Genomic DNA, 7,553 nt, shown 5'->3' with positions numbered 1-7,553 from the left:
AGAAACGCTGGGAAATATTGTAGGAACAATTAGAAACACTGGAAGATATTGTAGGAACAGTTAAAAACACTGGGTCATATTGTAGGAACAGTTATTTATTCTGGGAGATATTGTAGGAACAGTTAGAAACACTGGAAGGTATTGGAGGAACAGTTAGAAACACCGGGAATTATTGTAGGAACAGTTAGAAACACTGGGAGGTATTACATTAACACGGTCTGGTGTTATACATAAACATGGTTTTGTGTTGTTCATAAACACGGTCTTTTGTTAGACATAAAAACAGTCTGGTGTTATACATTAAACACGATCTTATGTTAAACATAAACACGGTCTGGTGTTATACATCAACACATTCTTGTGTTATACATAAATACGGTCTTGTGATATGCATAAACACGTTCTAGTGTTATACATAAACAGGGCATTGTTTTATACATAGACACGATCTTATGTTAAACATAAAATCGGTCTGTATAACACCAGACCGTGTTTATTTATTACACCAGACCGTGTTTATGTATCACACAAGGTCGTATTTATGTATAACACAAAACCGTGTTTATGTATAACATAATGCCCTGTTTATGTATAACACAAGACCGCATTTATGTTTAACATAAGATCGTGTTTATGTATAACACAAGACCGCATTTATGTTTAACATAAGATCGTGTTTTTGTATAAAACAAGACCGCATTCATGTATAGCACATGACGTGTTGATGTATAACACCAGACCGTGTTTATGTATAACACAAGACCGTGTTTATGTATGATACAAGAAAGTTTTTATGTATATCACCAGACCGTGTTCATGTATAACACCAGACCGTGTTTATTTATAACACCAAACCGTGTTAATGTATAACACAAGACCGTGTTTATTTATAACACCAAACCGTGTTTATGTATAACACAATGCCTTGTTTATGTATAACACCAGACGTTGTTTCTGTAATAATATCAGGTGTTATTTTCTGTTATAATACCAAACATGGTTTCTGTTATAATACCAGGTGTTGTTTCTGTTATAATACCAGACTTTGTTTCTGTTACATACCAAACTTTGTTTCCGTTATATTACTAGACATTGTTTCTGTTATAATACCAGACTTTTTTTCTGTTATAATACCAGATGTTGTTCCTGTTAAAATACCAGACGTTGTTTCTGTTATAAAACAAGACGTTGTTTCTGTTTTAATACCAGACATTGTTTCTGTTATTACACCAGATGTTGTTCCTGATAAAATACCAGATGTTGTTTCCGTTATAATATCAGAAAATGTTTCTGTTATAACTATAGGTGTTGTTTCTGTTTTAATACCAAACATTTTTTTCTGTTATAAAACATGACTTTGTTTCTGTTATAATACCCGACGCTGTTTCTGTTATAATACCAGACGTTGATCCTGTTGTAATACCAGATGTTGTTTCTGTTATAATACCAGGCGTGTTTTCTGTTATAAAACAAGACGTTGTTTCTGTTATAAACAAGACGTTGTTTCTGTTAAAAAACAAACTTTGTTTTTGTGTTAATACCAGACATTGTTTCTGTTATTACACCAGATGTTGTTCCTGATAAAATAACAGATGTTGTTTCCGTTATAATATCAGAAAATGTTTCTGTTATAACTATAGGTGTTGTTTCTGTTTTAACACCAAACATTTTTTTCTGTTATAAAACATGATGTTGTTTCTGTTATAATACCTGTTTTAATACCAAACATTTTTTTCTGTTATAAAACATGATGTTGTTTCTGTTATAATACCAGGCGTTGTTTCTGTTATAAAACAAGACATACACTGTGCTGTTTCTGTTATAATACACTGAGCTGTTTCTGTTATAATACCCGACGCCGTTTCTGTTATAATATCAGACGTTGTGTCTGTTATAATATCAGATGTTGTTTCTGTTATAATACCAGATGACGTTTCTATTTTAATACCAGACTTTGTTTCTGTTATGATACACTGTGCTGTTTCTGTTATAATACCCGACGCCGTTTCTGTTATAATATCAGACGTTGTGTCTGTTATAATATCAGATGTTATTTCTGTTATAATACCAGATGTTGTTTCTGTTATAATACCAGGCGTTGTTTTTGTTATAAAACAAGACTTTATTTCAGTTATACAACCAGACGTTGTTTCTGTTATAATACCAGACGTTGTTCCTGTTGTAATACCAGTCGTTGTTTCTGTTATAAAACAAGACATACACTGTGCTGTTTCTGTTATAGGACAAGACGTTGTTTCTGTTATAAAACCAAACTTTGTTTTTGTGTTAATACCAGACATTGTTTCTGTTATTACACCAGATGTTGTTCCTGATAAAATAACAGATGTTGTTTCCGTTATAATATCAGAAAATGTTTCTGTTATAACTATAGGTGTTGTTTCTGTTTTAACACCAAACATTTTTTTCTGTTATAAAACATGATGTTGTTTCTGTTATAATACCAGATGACGTTTCTGTTTTAATTCCAGACGTTGTTTCTGTTATAAAACCAAACTTTGTTTTTGTGTTAATACCAGACATTGTTTCTGTTATTACACCAGATGTTGTTCCTGATAAAATACCAGATGCTGTTTCCGTTATAATATCAGAAAATGTTTCTGTTATAACTATAGGTGTTGTTTCTGTTTTAACACCAAACATTTTTTTCTGTTATAAAACATGATGTTGTTTCTGTTATAATACCAGGCGTGGTTTCTGTTATAAAGCAAGACGTTATTTCAGTTATAATACCAGATGATGTTCCTGTTTTAATACCAGACATTGTTTCTGTTATTACACCAGATGTTGTTCCTGATAAAATACCAAATGTTGTTTCCGTTATAATATCAGAAAATGTTTCTGTTATAACTATAGGTGTTGTTTCTGTTTTAATACCAAACATTTTTTTCTGTTATAAAACATGACTTTGTTTCTGTTATAATACCCGACGCCGTTTCTGTTATAATATCAGACGTTGTGTCTGTTATAATATCAGATGTTATTTCTGTTATAATACCAGATGTTGTTTCTGTAATAATATCAGGCGTTGTTTCTGTTATAATATCAGATGTTGTTTCTGTTATAATATCAGATGTTGTTTCTGTTATAATATCAGATGTTGTTTCTGTTACAATACCAGATGTTGTTTCTGTAATAATATCAGGCGTTGTTTCTGTTATAATATCAGATGTTGTTTCTGTTATAATACCAGGCGTGTTTTCTGTTATAAAACAAGACGTTGTTTCTGCTTTAATACCAGACATTGTTTCTGTTATTACACCAGATGTTGTTCCTGATAAAATACCAGATCCTGTTTCCGTTATAATATCAGAAAATGTTTCTGTTATAACTATAGGTGTTGTTTCTGTTTTAATACCAAACATTTTTTTCTGTTATAAAACATGATGTTGTTTCTGTTATAATACCAGGCGTGTTTTCTGTTATAAAACAAGACGTTATTTCAGTTATAATACCAGATGATGTTCCTGTTTTAATACCAGACATTGTTTCTGTTATTACACCAGAAGTTGTTCCTGATAAAATACCAGATCCTGTTTCCGTTATAATATCAGAAAATGTTTCTGTTATAACTATAGGTGTTGTTTCTGTTTTAACACCAAACATTTTTTTCTGTTATAAAACATGATGTTGTTTCTGTTATAATACCAAACTTTATTCTGTTATAATACCAGACGTTGTTCCTGTTGTAATACCAGATGTTGTTTCTGTTATAATACCAGGCGTGGTTTCTGTTATAAAGCAAGACGTTATTTCAGTTATAATACCAGATGATGTTCCTGTTTTAATACTAGACGTTGTTTCTGTTATAATTCAAGACGTTGTTTCTGTTATAATACTAGACGTTGTTTCTGTTATAATCCCAGACGTTGTTTCTGTTATAATACTAGACGTTGTTTCTGTTATAATCCCAGACGTTGTTTCTGTTATAAAACCAAACTTTGTTTTTGTGTTAATACCAGACATTGTTTCTGTTATTACACCAGAAGTTGTTCCTGATAAAATACCAGATGTTCTTTCCGTTATAATATCAGAAAATGTTTCTGTTATAACTATAGGTGTTGTTTCTGTTTTAATACCAAACATTTTTTTCTGTTATAAAACATGATGTTGTTTCTGTTATAATACCAGGCGTGTTTTCTGTTATAAAACAAGACGTTGTTTCTGTTATAATACCAGATGATGTTCCTGTTTTAATACCAGACATTGTTTCTGTTATTACACCAGAAGTTGTTCCTGATAAAATACCAGATGTTCTTTCCGTTATAATATCAGAAAATGTTTCTGTTATAACTATAGGTGTTGTTTCTGTTTTAATACCAAACATTTTTTTCTGTTATAAAACATGACTTTGTTTCTGTTATAATTCCCGACGCTGTTTCTGTTATAATACCATATGATGTTTCTGTTTTAATATCAGACGTTGTTTCTGTTTTAATACCAGACATTGCTTCTGTTATTACACCAGATGTTGTTCCTGATAAAATACCAGATGTTCTTTCCGTTATAATATCAGAAAATGTTTCTGTTATAACTATAGGTGTTGTTTCTGTTTTAACACCAAACATTTTTTTCTGTTATAAAACATGACTTTGTTTCTGTTATAATTCCCGACGCTGTTTCTGTTATAATATCAGACGTTCTTCCTGTTACACTACATTGTGCTGTTTCTGTTATAATACCCGACGCTGTTTCTGTTATAATATCAGACGTTGTTTCTGTTGTAATACCAGTCGTTGTTTCTGTTATAAAACAAGACTTTATTTCAGTTATAATACCAGACGTTGTTTCTGTTATAAAACACTATGCTGTATCTGCTATAATGCACTGTGCTGTTTCTGTTATAATACACTGTGCTGTTTCTGTTATAATACACTGTGCTGTTTCTGTTATAATACCCGACGCCGTTTCTGTTATAATATCAGACGTTGTTTCTGTTACAATACACTGTGCTGTTTCTGTTATAATACCCGACGCCGTTTCTGTTATAATATCAGACGTTGTTTCTGTTACAATACACTGTGCTGTTTCTGTTATAATACAAGACGTTGTTTCTGTTATAATACTAGACGTTGTTTCTGTTATAAAACAAGACGTTGTTTCTGTTATAATACCCGACGTTGTTCCTGTTGTAATACCAGATATTGTTTCTGTTATAAAACAAGACGTTGTTTCTGTTATAATACCAGACGATGTTTCTGTTATAATACAAGACGTTGTTTCTGTTATAATACCAGACGTTGTTTCTGTTATAATACCAGACGTTGTTTCTGTTATAATACCAAAAATTGTTTCTGTTATAATACCAGATGATGTTTCTGTTTTAATACCAGACGTTGTTTCTGTTATAAAACACTATGCTGTATCTGCTATAATGCACTGTGCTGTTTCTGTTATAATACACTGTGCTGTTTCAGTTATAATACACTGTGCTGTTTATGTTATAATACATCGTGCTGTTTCTGTTATAATACCAGACGTTGTTTCTGTTATAAAACAAGACGTTGTTTCTGTTATAAAACCAAACTTTGTTTTTGTGTTAATACCAGACATTGTTTCTGTTATAATATCAGACGTTGTTTCTGTTAAAATACCAGATGTTTTTTTCGTTATAATGTCAGACAATGTTTCTGTTATAACTATAGATGTTGTTTCTGTTTTAATACCAAACTTTTTTTCTGTTATAAAACATGATGTTGTTTCTGTTATAATACCAGACGCTGTTTCTGTTATAATACCAGACGCTGTTCCTGTTATAATACCAGATGTTGTTTCTGTTATAATACCAAACTTTATTTTCTTTTAATACCAGACGTTGTTTCAGTTATAATACGAGATGTTGCTCCTGTAAAAATTCCAGATGGTGTTTCCGTTATAATATCTGACATTGTTTCTATTATAACTATAGATGTTTTGTTTCTTTTATAATACCAAACTTTTTTTTCTATTATAATACCAGACGTTGTTTCTGTAATAATACCTGTTATAATACCAGACGTTATTTCTATACCTGGGGTCGGTATCGTAAACATTTTCTCAATTCTCAAACTCAAATCTTTAAGTTGAACTCAGCTGAGATTCATAAAACCTTGTAAAAGTCGAGGGTATCAGCAAGGTTTTAGAATGTGTATAAATACCTTTTTAATGTTTGTGGTTCTTCAGTTTGTGGTTCTTCAAAATCACGAAACCGAGCCCCTGTGAACGTCGTCTGCTAGCGATGCTAATCTGACCGATTAGACATGGAATCTGTTTCCAAAGAAATGTCCATGGAATCGTTATCACTTACTGAAAGGACCACTTTGATTAAAAAATTCCGAGTATATATGCTTCTGAAAATAACGTAGTATTCCAGTCGATGGAACACATACGCATCAAGTCCGTTCAGCGCCGCATCACTTCCAAATACATGTAATCTATCAATGCGCGAAAAACAGCTTTAATTTTAAACAAGCAAACGTTATGCAATTATTTACAATTTTTTAACATATACACACTCTTATGAAATAAATAATAAAGTTAAGTTTGTGTTCAAACCATCGTATGTGCTCGTGGTTTGCAATGACACGAGGAACTATATTATTTCTTCTGGAACTTGTTGACGTCACTGATATGATAAGCGGGAAATTCAAACGTATTTTTGCTTCAGTTACTATACAAAACAAACTATATAAATGTAAATATAAGCATAAACGGGCGACATTCTATTTATCTGTTACCTAAATTGCATACATATCGACTGTACACTGCATCTGGTAACAGTTTAATGATTAAACATTACGGGGTTGAAACATTTGTTCAAATGACAACTATATTTTAGGTACCGACTTGAACGGGTACCACAGCCTCGGTGCCCCTTTTTATCAGGATTTTATTAGCACTTCGTATGCAGCGTCTAATTAACATTGACAGATCAAGCTTTGTATCTACTTACTTGACACCCGGTAAAAGTTCGCTTTCGTGGATTCATTTTAACAAAGGTTGGAGCGAAACGAGCCAGTGCGTTACACACTCCTGTGATACACCGTCCACACGATTGGACGGAAATACCGCAAACATCTGCCAGCAAGGATTGAAATGTTCCAGCAGCAAGGTAACGCAAAGTTACAATAACCTGTATTAGAGATTTAATTGGATGGCTCCTCCGTGTTTCCACTAATAAGAAAAGTGACACAATGTATCAAAAAAGAGAATAGTTTCCCTGCAAAACCGAAACCTTGAAAAAGTCACATCATCTCCCAAATCTGTAAATGGACCTCGCTCCATCGCACAAACACACTGGATTAGTTTAAACATATTTTATTGATACAAAAGGATTGGGCACAAGTTATTAAACTTATATGAAGCCCTCTCCAACACATGTTACAAACATTTATATTAACAATTCGAAGATGGCAGACTTTCAACATCGTGATAACAAGTATATTAAAAACAAAATATTATTGCACAGGCATGTTGTTTTTATCATATTCAACTAGAGTGAGAACATGAAAGGGGATAGAGAGAAACAGAGAGAGACAGAGAGAGACAGAGAGAGA

This window comes from Mizuhopecten yessoensis, unplaced genomic scaffold (assembly GCF_002113885.1).
Source record: "Mizuhopecten yessoensis strain PY_sf001 unplaced genomic scaffold, ASM211388v2 scaffold7285, whole genome shotgun sequence".
Taxonomy (NCBI): Eukaryota; Metazoa; Mollusca; class Bivalvia; order Pectinida; family Pectinidae; genus Mizuhopecten; species Mizuhopecten yessoensis.
The sequence above is the reverse complement of the archived record's forward strand: the minus strand, read 5'-3'. Positions refer to the sequence as shown.